Source organism: Trachurus trachurus (assembly GCF_905171665.1).
Source record: "Trachurus trachurus genome assembly, chromosome: 1".
Classification (NCBI taxonomy): domain Eukaryota; kingdom Metazoa; phylum Chordata; class Actinopteri; order Carangiformes; family Carangidae; genus Trachurus; species Trachurus trachurus.
The window spans coordinates 2319663-2334238 of NC_139891.1; the positions used below are offsets into that span (position 1 = coordinate 2319663).

At 41.9% G+C, this 14576-nt stretch overlaps 1 protein-coding gene across 2 annotated transcripts in view; it reads left to right on the forward strand.

Moving 5' to 3' along the window:
- Window positions 1-2305: 2305 nt before the first annotated feature.
- LOC310990808 (ras and Rab interactor 2-like) overlaps window positions 2306-14576 on the forward strand; it is a 51067-nt gene continuing 38796 nt past the window's right edge. For both annotated transcript variants that reach the window (XM_083978330.1, XM_083978331.1), the window contains exon 1: window positions 2306-2555. The gene's annotated coding sequence lies outside the window, so the exon portion shown is untranslated. The remainder of the gene's footprint in view (window positions 2556-14576) is intronic.

The window sequence follows — 14576 nt, forward strand, 5'->3', positions numbered from 1 at the left end:
TTTTGGCTGGTGACCCCATTTTGACATCAGAAATTTCTGGCAACCCCGCAGCTGTCAATCAAGATGCTCAATTTATATTCAAAAGAGTGAAAGTATAGAATACAGTTGTTTAAGATTGTGTGTGGTATTTTTAATCATAATTTTAATAATAGTGATAATTAGTTAAAATATATTTTTATCAGTAATTTTTTTTTTATCAATGACTAGACATTTCAGGGGACCCCATTTGAATTCCACGTGACCCCACATGGGGTCCCAACCCCAAGGTTGAAAAACACTGGTTTAACTTGTTAACTTAATGCAGGCACAGGGAGAGCATACAAACTCACATCACATGCAGAACCTTCTTGCTGAGGAGCAAAATTGCTAAACGTACCACCGTGTCATCCATACCATTTAATACTTTTAAAATATACTGTGGAATTACACTGTGGAATTAAAGTGAGGGCAGGCATGTTTTAACCAACAGTGGTCTTTGTTGTCACTGTAGGAAGGGGCTTCAGATGGTCAGGTGGTGTGCTCCTGTTTTTATTTCTTCATACAGCACCAACAGTTGTATTTAGCACCACACTACTCGGGCATTATGCTTTTAAATGTAGGCCTACAGATTCCAGCCTAGTGTCACTTTATAAGACGCCTCCTGTCACCACCCTGCGGTATAGATGCAGCCACGGTCTTTCCTGGTCTTTCATGGCGTAGAAACCCAAGCTCATCCACACACACTGTGCAGGGGTTTGTCCTAACAGGAAGTTTTGTTATGGATGTCCAACCTGTCAGTCGTACTGTTGCACATCCACACAGCTTCAGGTCACACCAGGCGCACCAGTTGTTCCATTACTATACAAAGACACTGCATGTTGGCCACCGCCAACATTGGTCACTGTATGTTCAACATTACATTACACTCATAGCACCAATGACACATTATCTAGGTCACACCCTTCTCATAACATTTGATTTGATTAAATAACCAGACTTTCTCTTTGCAGTACAATCCACTTCTGAGTCGTGCCCTGGGCGTTTCTTTATATTGTTGGCCATGTCTCTGCGCCTCCTCTGCCTCCAGAGTTAATGCATAATTTCCTGTGCGCAGGGCAGCGCGGGAACCCTAACCCTTAATACCTCTTAGTGACCATTTTAAAATGTATACATTTTATAGAAATGTGTTTAAACGTTTGCAAATATTACCTTCTTGCTTTTTGAATGAATGAATGAATTTGATTTCGAATGTTTCTAAAATAAAAAAATATAAGTATCATCAAATCACAATATAGCCTACACAAGTTCGAAAAAGGAGTAGGAAGAAAATGCAGAGAATTTAAAGGTCCAGTGTATAATATTTGTCAAGGTTTATTGGCAAAATCTGAATATACCCATGAATATATTTAGAGTATAATCCCTATAAAATAAAATTAGTTTGGTAGGTATTTGGTTGGTATAATTCTTCTTTTATATAGCAAGGGTCTTGCTTTAGAGAGTGTGGCCATCTTGCGCTGCCATGTTTGTACGGAATGGAAAATCCAGCCAACCATTGAGCACCTTTCAAGAGTTTCATGTTCATAAATAAACAATATAATTATTTAATAAATAAATTATAGAATCGGAATGCTAAATCTCACTGTTTTCCCCTCATTTTTACACACTGGACCTTTAAAAAAAATCAAATCCCACCCCTTTCTAACTCATCATGGTTTATTCTCCTGTATTGGTACACTGCAAAAACTCAAAATCTTACCAAGAATATTTATCTTATTTCTAGTCAAAACAAATCTCATTGTACTTAAAATAAGACTCATCACATTAAAAAGTAGCTTGTTTTTAGACAGTTTTACTTCTTTCAAGCATATTTTCACTTGAAATAATCTGATAGTGGAGCAAGTTTTTCTTCCTTATTACAAGCACAAAAAACTTCCTTTCACTGGCAGATTTTTCTACTTATTTCAAGTGAAAATTAGTTTGAAACAAGTGAAAATGATCTAAAAACAAGTGGATTTTTAGGTGATGAGTCTTATTTTAAGTGGAGAGAGATTAGTTTCGACCAGAAATGAGACATTTTGACAAGAAATAAGACAAATATTCTTGGAAAGATTTTGAGTTTTTGCAGTGTACAGTTCTCCACATAACAGTCAGTATCTGATGAAGGCTGATAATCAAACTGTTTTAAAAACAAACGAGAACAATATTTTTTTCTTTACATTAAAAAAAAAAGTCAAGGTGAAGTCGTCGTCACTTCCTCAGCTGATCGGAGAGGCTTCATGTTACCGCAGCACCTCCTCCTCCTCTCCTCCTCTCCTCCTCCTCCTCCTCTCTGTGGCTCTCCCCCCTCAGTGGTCCAGACCAGACTCGGTCTCTCACACGGAGCTGCAGTCAAACCATGTAATCCACAGCGGACGGGGACATTGAGGCTCCTCGGTGTCACCCGAAAAAAAAAGAAGACAAAAAAGCAGACAAAGCGTCGACAACGCACCGCAATAGCCGTGAGGTTTCCACCATGGAGCACAACCAGAGGATTAACCCCGGAGCGGAGCCGCGGCGCTGAGGGAACACACTTTCAGGTAAGAGAGTGTTTTCCTGCAGCAGCAGCAGCAGCAGTCAGGACCACAGTGTGGCTGTAAACAGCTGCTCCAGCTGTGATGATAGGGAGTGTCCAACAGTTGTTGACGAGCTGAGTCTGGAGTTTGCAGAGTGAGGAGAGACATGTATGACTGAAGGGCTGTTTGTTGTTTAACTGAGACCGTTAGAGAAGTGCAAATAAACTCCAGTGTAAAGTTATTCTATTGTGTAACATAGAACTAGAGCTGCTCCACACAGCTGGGTCCAAACTCTTCTGACATAGTTACACACTCGTGAAAAACTTTGTTGCTGTGTCAGTCTGATCTCCAGCTGAGAGCTCTGGGAGTGTTGCTGTTGTTGAAAACTACATCTGAGACTGAACTCCTCTTCTTTGGTGCTGTTTTCCACCGTCAGGCTGCTCCATTACTCCTCCACAAGCATTTGAGCCTGCATGGTCTTGGCTGGATCCTATCACAACAGCGTTCTTTCAGTTCAGTAAGGTCAAGTAAGACTGAGCAACTTATTTGGCCCAAATACCTGAGGCACTAACTCATAATATAAAGCCTCTAGTAAAAGTAAATACATGTGCAAGGCTACACTTCAGACACATTTTTACAGGGACTTCAAAAGGATTTTTTCCCCCTTTGATACATGATTTTCAATCTGTGGGCTTTTTTGAACAGTTTTCTATCAGTTCACAGACTTTACAAGAAATATTTGTCAGGTCATGGGTTAATTAAGAACAAAGTTGGCTCAAGAGAAACTAGACTTGCCCGCTTAAAGGTTAGGGATAAGCGCTGACATTCCATCCTATGAGCCTAGGAGTATATGTCATACAATAACTGAACAAAAACAATATACACTGTAAAACTAAGATTTACTTGAGTGTTTAAAATCGGATGACAGGTTTATGGCCCCATTTAGAAGTATCACATAGATAGATAGATAGATAGATAGATAGATAGATAGATAGATAGATAGATAGATAGATAGATAGATAGATAGATAGATAGATAGATAGATCCTGAAGCTAGCAACATTTAGCATACAGTGGGAGACTGAAACATTAAAAGCAATAAAGCTGCAGAATATTGCATTACCTGCAGTAATGATCTTAGACATGTTGAGGATGAACTTATTTTAAAGGGATACTTCACCCAAAATCGATAATTCACCAATCATCTACTCACCGTCATGCCAAGGAAGGGTTTGGAGAACTTTTGGAGTTATCAAAATGTTTTTGGAGTTCCAGGGGGGTCCGACTGGCAATGGATTTTCATATAATGGCGGTAGATAGAGTTCACTTTTGAATCGTCCAAAAAACACACTATGAAACATCCAGATACCTCCATACTGCTCGTCTGTACTGACCCAAGTGTCCTGAAGCCGCCACATGAAAAAGTTGTTCCGAAAAAAATGATTTGATCTCTGTTTTTAGCCTTGTTGTAGCAGTACTGTAGCTCCCAGTGGCTCTGTTGATGTTTGTACGCATGAGATTTGCTGTGAAATTTGTTGTTCGTTTGTCGTTGTAAACCATTGGATGTATGCTGTAAACACAGAAGAACATCTCGCAGCAAATCTTGTGCATTTTGGGTTTAAAGAACCTGTATGGTTGTTGAGGTTGGATGAGTTGTTGATGATCATGAAGTGGAGAATAAATTCCAGTGTGTTAACGCTGAGAAGGATTCAGTCATTTATTTTTTGTATCGGAATGATATTGATGAAGAAATTCTTCCGACCGTCTTAAATGATGACAGCTGACATTATTGAACGTAGTCCCTCTGCAGTCATATTCATACACGCCTTTACTCTTTTATTCCACAGGTCTGAGTTTTCATTTGAAAATAAATTTGAGTTGAAAACAACACGAAGTGTCACAGTTACATGTTACAGTTTCTACAATTTAGCCAAACATCTCAGACCTGTCTGAACCTGACTGAACACAACACACTCCCTGGCTCCAACAGCTCCACTCTGTGTGGTCTTCTCAGTTTATTTCTGCATCAGCAGTTATCTGATGTTAATCAGTATAATAAATGAGCCTGTTTCTTATTGAGGCTTCTCTGTAACCTGTTTAAGAGATTAGCTTCACTGCAAATTCAAGAGTTTTGGCTGAAACAGCCCTGGTTACTTACTGCTGCGGGGAAATGAATCAGTAGAAAGGTATTTTAGAGAAAAATAACTCGCAGCTTGTCAGTGCCTGATTAGAGCTATGAAGCCTGGATTTCTGTGTCTGCAGTGTGACCTTAAAGTTCCAGTCTGTGTTTCTGTCTGCCGTCCTTCAGGTGCTTTTCATTTGATTGTCTGAGAAAGAAGTTTCCAACTTTTGACATTATATGTCTGGGAATGCTTTGAGCTCAGACTTTAAGGTCCCGTTGTACCGGATCTCTCTGCAGCTTCAGTGCAGAACAGAGCTCCACAGGTTTATGAAAGGTGATGTCATCTTTGCTGGACAGGGGAGCCGCAACTCGAGTTACCGGTGTGTGAGAGTAAACGATCCCTGTGGGGGATGTTAACACTGAATGCTTTCACAGGAGAAACACTGTCTGCTGTAATCCTGCAGCAAAGCATGAAATGAAACACCCAGTTTAGCTGCAGAAACCTCAGACTGCAGCTCTGCTGTTTCTATTAATGAAATGAATATCAGCTGCATGCATGAATTCAGATTCAGGAAGATGTGAGAGAGTCATGTTGTCATCTAAAATGTATTCCTGCCCAACTATAGTGTGTCTGGAAAATATGGTTTCCTCTGCCTCTGCCACACTCCAGGATTCAGTTTAAATAGCAGGCTAGGGTGAAATGAGCAGCCAGGAGGCCCTGGGCTAAAAACAAACCGTGGCTCTTGTTGACCCTCTTCAAGGTAAATCTACCTACACATCACAATTAGAGGTTATACAGTAGATTAATTAAGTTAGCAGTCTGTAGGGATGTAACGATGTGGAAAAGTTGGCATCTTGATTACAGTGACCAAATGATCACGGTTATCAATGTAGTTGGAACATTCTGAAGTGCAACAAAGCTTTTTTATTAGGAAACGTTCCTTCAGTGCAAGTTTAAATTAACACTTAAACTACCTTTAAAGGGATAGTTCAACATTTTGGCAAATTGGCCCATTGCCATAATTGCTATAGTCATAGCAGTAGGTTCGTTACCTTTAATTGTCGGTGCAAGCTGTTTTTAGAACGGCGGAGCAGAGCGGCAGGCTGCTCAGGGCTACGCTATGGAGGCTAAGGGAATTTCTTGGTTTCCCTCATCAAACTCATCAAATACACAATCCAACAACTCTACAACGCTCTGGTGGACAAGTTGTGAGCTGCACATTCACCACGCTATGAGATAATAACGGAACGTTACGAGACTGAGTTGTTTTAGAGGGAAATTCATGCAAAACCACTGATGCACGTTGCGTTCAGGGACAGTTTTTCAGCAAGCAGACTCTGTATTTACCCTGTATTTACCTCGAAAACAGCTCCGTTTCGTAACGTTCCATCATTATCTCATAGCGTGGTGAATGTGCAGGTCACAACTTGTCCACCAGAGCGTTTTGGAGTTTTGGGATTTTGTATTTGATGAGTTTGACGAGGGAAACCAAGAAATTCCTTTAGCCTCCGTAGTGTAGCTCTGAGCAGCCTGCTGCTCCGCCCCGCCATTCTAAAAATAGCTTACGCCGACAAATAAACGTAACGAACCTATGACTATAGCGATTATGCGAAACTAATTGAAAACATCATAGTAAAACATAAAAAATGCAATTTCTGAAGATACAGACATTATCAATAACCATAATCACCGTACGTTCTCTCAAGTGTTCATCTCCATTAGAGATCATACTAAATGAACATGTTGACATTACGTCACGCTGCCTTACATTGGGCTCTGCTCAGTGGACATTGTCCAATCCCAAAAAAAAGCCCATATACTTGATTTTTCTTTTTTCTTTCCCGCCGTGCTTTCAATCTAGATTTCTGCCTGCATCGGGAGACTTGGGTGAGGCTTTTATTATATACTGTAGGCCTAGGCTATCCCAGTAATTACCCACCGAGATAATGCAATTCATTTACACACAGACGGTTTTGCTACCGTGTAAAAGATTTACCAAGATTGATCGTAATACCGTTAATAGTTACATCCCTAGCAGTCTGTTATCTGTCCAAGAAAAATACAGCAAGTTCTTTTTATCTGGGAAATATTACATGGATGTTATTGATGGATCAGTTAGATGTCCACACACATCTGCATTTGTAGAGCAGGCAAGAATGCACTCTCCCTGAAAAGACCAATGATTGGTCGCCTGCCAGAAGCATCCAAACTGATTTTATATATATAACTTTTTTTCAAGATTATCTTAGCACTGCCCATGTGGAGACCTCTGTGACATTGTTTTGTGAGTTTTCAAGAAAGAATTATACCCTCTGGTGCACTCAGGCCCTAAAAGCTGAGTAAAATGTTAGCTCAGCTCCCATGCTGCTTCCACAGAGTCTTGTATTCTCCAAAGAGCTTTTACCATTGATTTTTTAACATGAAACTTTTTTGTTTTAGTGATTTTGATCCTCTGTTATTTTATGCAGAAGATCATTCAGCTACTGTTGAATCATCAGTTCAAACAAAGGCCAGCAGCCTCAGCTACCTGCATTTCCACAGCTATTAAACTGTTTTATTCATTCACGTTTTACCTATTATAACCTTTATTTATTCTCAAAGACCATTGAGGAAGGTCCTCATTTACAATGGTGTCGAGAGACCATTCAGGTGGTCTGTTTGAAGGAGCAGATTATACATCTGTGGATAATTCAGCTCCAGATAAAACCCATCTAAACAACTGAAGTCCCAAACAAGGCTAGCTGTAACCATGGAGTCAGGTTAGCTGTATCCCCATCCCCAGCCTTCATGCGGAGCTCAGGTAACCAGCTACTGGATGTTCTGCCACAGTCAGCTCCATACAGCCAGTATGGGGCCTCTAAGGGTCTGGTGTATCAGGATATTTGCCCACTATGCCTTGGTAATCCAATCAGACTTGAACTGCAGGAATTTAAATCCTCTTTCCGCTGTGTGTTTACCCTTCGCCTATCCTCCATAGCGCCGTCCTGACTCAACCATAACAAGTGCTACTGTAATCATCATGATTACAGCATTTTCTCCTCGTCTGGAAGTTCCCACTCTATCTGCCCCTACATCCAGCTCTTCTTTTTTAAAGCCCCGACCCCGACCCATGGTTTCAATCCAGTGTTCCTGGGATTCATTCAAAGGGGAGTATCCCAGAGAAAACCACCCAGGCCTTTTCTCAGCTGACCTTCAGTGTGGAAACTTGTGTCTGGGCGTTGCTGGTGTCTGACACACTTTCAGACCATGATTCAATCCGGAGGCTCTCTTATTATATGTGAAGCTTGATTCGCCTGCTTCTGCATGTTGCTATTTGTGAGACTCCTAAAGCTGTGATTAGAGGTCAGGCTGTTGGTCGTGTTGGTGTTTGAGTGACAGAACGTCCGTAAACATTTCATGGGAAAACTGAAAGCAGCCAATCCCCTACTTTTGTCTTTAGGTTTAAAAAAAACAACAAAAAAAACCCTGTGAGTTATTGGATTCCTGTGTGATATAAAAAAAAGACAAAGACTGCCCTCTCTAATTAACACAACATGGTCCAGTCAGTCGGTTCAGCTGAACTCACCAAGAACCACTGACCCAGTTCTGCTCTGTGGCTACTCTCACACTCACATGTTTGTACAGCTATCTTTGTGGGGACCGAGCATTTACATAACGGCACCATAGCTGCTTACCCTGACATAAACCAGCACGACTTAATATCTAATGTCAACCTTTCCCCTAATTCTAACCCCAACCATTACACTTAATCTTTAAAGGGGACATTATGGAAATATTACTTTTTGAAGGCTCTTAGCATATATTTGGGCGTTTAGCTTCTGGCCCCCAAAATGTGAGAATTGACAAAACAATCTTTAATGTGCAGGCGGCTTTTACGAGCTATTCCCTCATTTGTCTTCCAGTGATGTAACTAGTTTGCATAACCCCACCCCTACCTGGTACCAGTAGAAGGGGCGGGGCAAGCAGTGGTTCATTTGCATTTAAAGGGACAGGCTTTGAAAGCAGCCGTTCTGAACAGGGCTGTTTAGAGAGGATGAAAAGAGCTGTGATGTTTGATCCTTGGGGGATTTTGACTGAAGCATGTCACAGACATGTCTTTAAGACACCTGGGAACTATTTTAATTTGTGGGAAAGGGACATAATATGTCTCCTTTAAAACAGCCATCACCATGAATTTAACGCTGTGAGCCCGTACACATTGTCACAGGGTGCATTTGGGGGTATGAGAGAGGCTTTCGTCCCCTTTTGGATGTTTAGTCTGAAAATTATGTTCAAAAATAAACCAGTAGTTTATGATCATTCTAGCTGACGCTTTAACTTTTTTTTTTTTAAGTAAATAGTTAATCTAGCAGCATGGATTTCAAATGAAACACATTCTTTCCATGTTGAACACTGTTTCCTGTGAACACACAAACAAAAAACACTCACACCCTCATCTGGTTTGCCTCATGGCGGTAACACAGTCCACGTGTGGGAGTTGTTATCTGTGGTGGGTTTATGCAGCTGTGTGCAGCCCCCTCTCCAGCAGCATGGAGCTCTGCAACACTACTCACAACCAACACACACAGCAGATACAGTACGTGTGTTGGATGTGTTTTACTAAGCAGGGCACAGAGACTTGTAGGATTAAAAAAAAAGAATAAATAATAAAGAATTTAATTTAAACATTTAAAACATCAATCCAAATATTTACCTTCTGTTCAAATGAAAATTCTATAATTTGACCTCTGGCCTTTGTCCGGTCTGTTTGTGACTGCAGGTCAGCCATGAAGCATTTTGGACAGGGGACCCACATTCACACCCATCACCATGCACTTCTTGAAAATATGACTGAATGAATTACAACTGAAAAATGTAAACTACTGTATCTGTGTGTTTGTTGTCAATCTCACCTGTTGCTTCTCTTCCAGCTGGCTGCTTTGCTTCATCTCCTCCTCCTACATCTCTCTCTGCATGACCTACCCCTTCCTAACCCCATCTATGTTGTTTCTGCTGCCACTGTAGGTCAGGTCTGCTTGAAGCCTGGAAACCTTTGAAACGAATGGTTTAGTTGTAAATCATACTGATTGGCAGTGGTCTCCCTCTGTCCAAAACAAACAGACCAGGGGACCAGAACTGGTAGAAACACCGAACAAACCAGTTTGATGTGAAGTGAGTGACTGCAGCTCTATTACCTATATATTTCAAAAATTATAAAAAAAAAAAAAAAAAAAACTCAACATGAACCAATCAATCAAATGAATACATAAAAGAGGGTTAAAGGAAGAATAAGAGAATAAACTCCAATCCAAGGCTTTTTTTGGGTAATAGTAAATCCTTATTACCGCTCCATAAAGCGGTAAATAATGAATTAACTTATAGTTGACTCATCAGTTCTGTTTACAAACTAGGTATTTAAAGGTAGGGTTGGAGATCCTATTCTGTAGCATATTTTACAAAATTGTTTGAAATCCTCTTCACACATGCAACCAATTAAAGCAGAAGTAGCTAAGCGTAATATTTGTGTTAATATAAGTCTTTAATAGTTCTATCTTCCGACAGCAATCACTTCTATAGAGTGTTTGGTCTGAAACACGGGTCTGTCAGTCACTCTGCTCTGCTGTAAGCCGAGGAGAAAACTTTCCTTGTATCCTACAACCTTTATCCAATGAGGAGAGAGAACGGCATAAAGGGGCGATCCTCTCTGTGTGTGCAGCCAAGGGATGCACGTGAATGTGGTGACGTAGGGACGAGGGCGGGGACTGCTAACTCCATCGGCTGACAGAAAGTTAGCCAAAACGACCAGATCGCTTTAATTTAATGCTTTTTTCACAAAAATTAAAAAAGTCAGTCACCTGTGGGACAGACAACCCTGTAAAAACACCATCCAATCATCTTGAATGCGACGTTAAAGTCAATTGGATCATGATGTGTCAATCAAGCTGCCGTCTCTCCCTCCGTCCCTCCTCTGCACGCACCGCTCTACCACACTAACATACATTGGTGTGAACCCATCCCTGAACAAGCGTTGCGTGTTCGTGTGCTCTGGAGGCGTGGCTTCAGAAAACAGTCTGATGAAAGAGGCTTGGACTTTTGACTTGTGTATTTCCAAAATGTGGCCTGCTCTAACCGTTTTTCCAGGATCTCCAACCCTACACTGCAAAAACTCAAAATCTTTCCAATAATTTTTGTCTTATTTCTTGTCAAACTGTCTAATTTCTAGTCAAAACTAAACTCTTTCCACTTAAAATATGACTCATCACCTAAAAATAAACTTGTTTTAGATCATTTTCACTTGTCTCAAACAAATTTTTACTTGAAATAAGTAGAAAAATCTGCCAGTGAGGGCAGGTTTTTTGTGCTTGTAATAAGAAAGAAAAACTTGCCCCACTATCAGATTATTTGAAGTGAAAATCTGCTTGAAAGAAGTAAAAAGTGTCTAAAAACAAGTTACTTTATTTTAAGTATAATGAGATTTGTTTTGACTAGAAATAAGACAGATATTCTTGGTAAGATTTTGAGTTTTTGCAGTGTATACCTTTAAAGAGTAGAATATTATGAAACTATATTAATATTAAACATTTACCAAAAGATCACCAACAGTTTTAAAGTGGAAGTAAGCGATCCGGTGGTTTTGGCTAACTTCTTGTCAGTCGATGGAGTTAGCAGTCCCCGCCCTCGTCCCTATGTCACCACATTCTAGAGTTGTCACGATACCAAAATGAGTAACCACGGTACTATACCAGACAAAGTATCACGGTTCCGGGTAATATCACGATACTGCAACCTTTTTTTATAATTATTATTTTTATGAACTGCCATGTATTTGTACAAGTTATAAATACTTATTAATTACTTATAATGTTGTTTGGTGCATGATAAACATAATACTGGTGAAGTAGGAATTAGATTGAAACAAATATTTTTAAATAAGCAATAAAAAACTAATACATGAAATTTGAATTTATATGGTTGAAAATAAATAACCATTCAGTCTCTTGCACATTCATTTATGTTTAACAAATATAAATAATCAACTTAGGATAAAAACAAATCCACTGTCTTTAAAAAAAATCTATTTGACAATAATGCTTCTTCATAATAAACCATAGAGGACAAGATACAATGAACAGGAACTGATTCCCTGTGAAAACTATATTTTAATGCATTTTCTAGGTGCTTTATACTTGGACATCCTTTAACTCTTTATTCCTCAGCCTGTACACGGAGCATATAGCCTGATATTAGCCAATGAGAAAATAAACAGAGCTAAATGAATTATGTGCCACTGACGACGACGCCGCAGCAGACCCGCCGCTCGCGCCCGGTGCTTCTGCCGTGGTGAGTGTGTTGACTCGTGCCGTGTGCGCGTCTGGGCGAGACAGAACTTTAGCTCGTTGTTTGTTTTGAAGCAAATTTCTATGGAAGCGGAGCTGTCTCAGCTGTCTTCTTGGAGTCCGAACAGCCAATCAGATAACAGACGGGCGGACCCAGCGTGCGGAAACAGCCTATCATATCCCCGGACATCACCAGTAACAGGCAAACAGCCAATCATTCAGCAGCTGTGTAGTTAGGTTGCAGTGGGTGCATGTGGGTTTTGTTTACAAGGGAGTAGCATGCAGTAGTGATGGGAATTCCGGCTCTTTTTGGAGAGCCAGTTCTTTCGGCTCGGCTCACTAAAAAGAGCCGGCTCTTTCTGTCATAGGCGGACTACGTCAGACGTACTACGCAGAGTAGTTACGTGAGACGTGAGGAGGAAGGGGAACTTGAAGCGGGAGTTTACGTTGGGGTTTCAACACAGTTGTTGTCTGTACTACGAGGAGAGAATAAAAGGTTTCTGAAAAGCACACTTTACATGGTGTCAGAAGCGGCGAAATGGCAAAGTTCCAGCCTCCTGAAAGTTTCTGTTTTGAAAGACCCGGCGAGTGGACGGAATGGAAAAAGCGATTTGCACGGTACAGGACGGCTACAAAGCTGGACAAAGAGGACGGCCCAGTTCAGGTTAGCACGTTAGTGTATGCGCTCGGAAAAGAAGCAGAGAGCATTTTCGGCTCTTTTACCTATAACGAAGGAGAAGACGAGTCGGACTATGATACTGTTTTAGCGAAGTTTGAGGCATACTTCATACCGAGACGCAACGTTATTCATGAACGGGCGTGCTTCAATCAGAGAATGCAGCGGCCGGGAGAGCGTGCAGAGACATTTATTCGTGCGCTCTATGAGCTGTCAGAGAACTGCGTGTTTGGAATCAACCGTGAGGAGAACATCAGAGACCGGATCGTGGTGGGCATTATGGACAAAGATCTGTCTCAGAGGCTGCAGATGGTCCCCAATCTCACTCTGGAGATGGCTGTACGGGAGGTACGACAGTCAGAAGAGATAAAAGCCCAAGTCAGTCAGCAAGGAGGAGAGCAGGCTGCCTCAATACAGGAGGTGGCGCATCAACGGGACAGTAGCGGTACCAGACCGAAATGGCAGCGCCCACAGAGAGAGCAACGTGACAGCTACAGCGAGCGCAGAAGGTGCCGACGGTGCGGGAAAACACCACACAGACGGGAGGAGGATTGCCCCGCAAGAAGGTCTACCTGCAACAAATGTGGAAAAGGAGGACACTGGGAAAGAGTGTGTCAAAGCAGACAAGTGAGTGAAGTGATTGAGGATGGGGGACAAGAAGAGGATTTTTATTATATGGGCTCAGTTAACAGTACAACTAGCAACAATGATGATGATGAGTGGATAGTCACATTAAACATTGAGGGTGCAACAGTCGAGTTTAAAATTGACACAGGGGCTGATTGTAGTGTCATAAGTGAAACAATGTACAAAGCACTACAAAAGAGAAGAGTCCTACAGAGGCCAAAGAAGATACTGAGTGGTCCAGGTGGAGGACTGAACTGTTTAGGACAGTTTATCACCCAGACTAGCTACAAGGGTAGAACTTACACAATCAGACTCTATGTTATTAGAGGGCAGAACGTGAACAACCTACTTAGTAGGCCAGCAGCTTTAGCTATGGGGCTAGTGAAGCGAGTGCATGAGGTTCACAGCAGTGAACAGGAGTTTGGCCTGCTGAAAACACAGCCTGTGAAGATAGTGCTACAGGACAATGCACAGCCGTACGCAGTCTGCACTGCGCGCAGAGTGCCCATTCCCCTCCTGGGGGCAGTAAAAGAGGAGTTGGCCCGGATGGAGGCCAACGACATCATCGAAGCTGTGACTGACCCAACAGAGTGGTGTGCCCCGATGGTGCCCGTCCCAAAAAAGTCTGGACAAGCACGCATCTGTGTCGACCTGAAGAAGCTTAATAAAGCTGTGAAAAGGGAGCGGTTCATCTTACCGACGTCGGAAGAAATGACGTCTCAGCTCAACGGCTCTACAGTCTTCTCATCGCTGGACGCCGCTTCAGGGTTCTGGCAGATCCCCCTGGACAAAGACAGCCAGAGGTTAACCACATTCATTACACCATATGGACGATACTGCTTTAAACGCCTCCCTTTTGGGATTAGCAGTGCTCCAGAGATCTTTCAAAGAAAGATGGTTGAGACCCTGGAGGGTCTGCAGGGTGTGGCCGTCTACATGGACGACATAATAGTCCACGGCAGAAACATGACAGAACACGACGTGCGGCTGCAGAAGGTCATGGAGCGGCTGGAGGCTGCAGGCCTGAAGCTGAACACAGATAAATGTGTGCTGAGACAAGGGGAGCTGCACTTCCTTGGTCAGGTCATCAACAGAGACGGCGTGCGGCCCGACCCGGACAAGGTGTCCGCTATCAACAAACTCGATCCACCACACAACATCCAAGAGCTACGGAGGGCGCTAGGCATGATAACTTACCTAGGTAAATATATCCCAGACCTATCCACAGTGGCCCAGCCCCTATATGAACTGTTAAAATCACAGTCATTGTGGATGTGGGGCCCCGCACAGCAGACAGCCTTTGA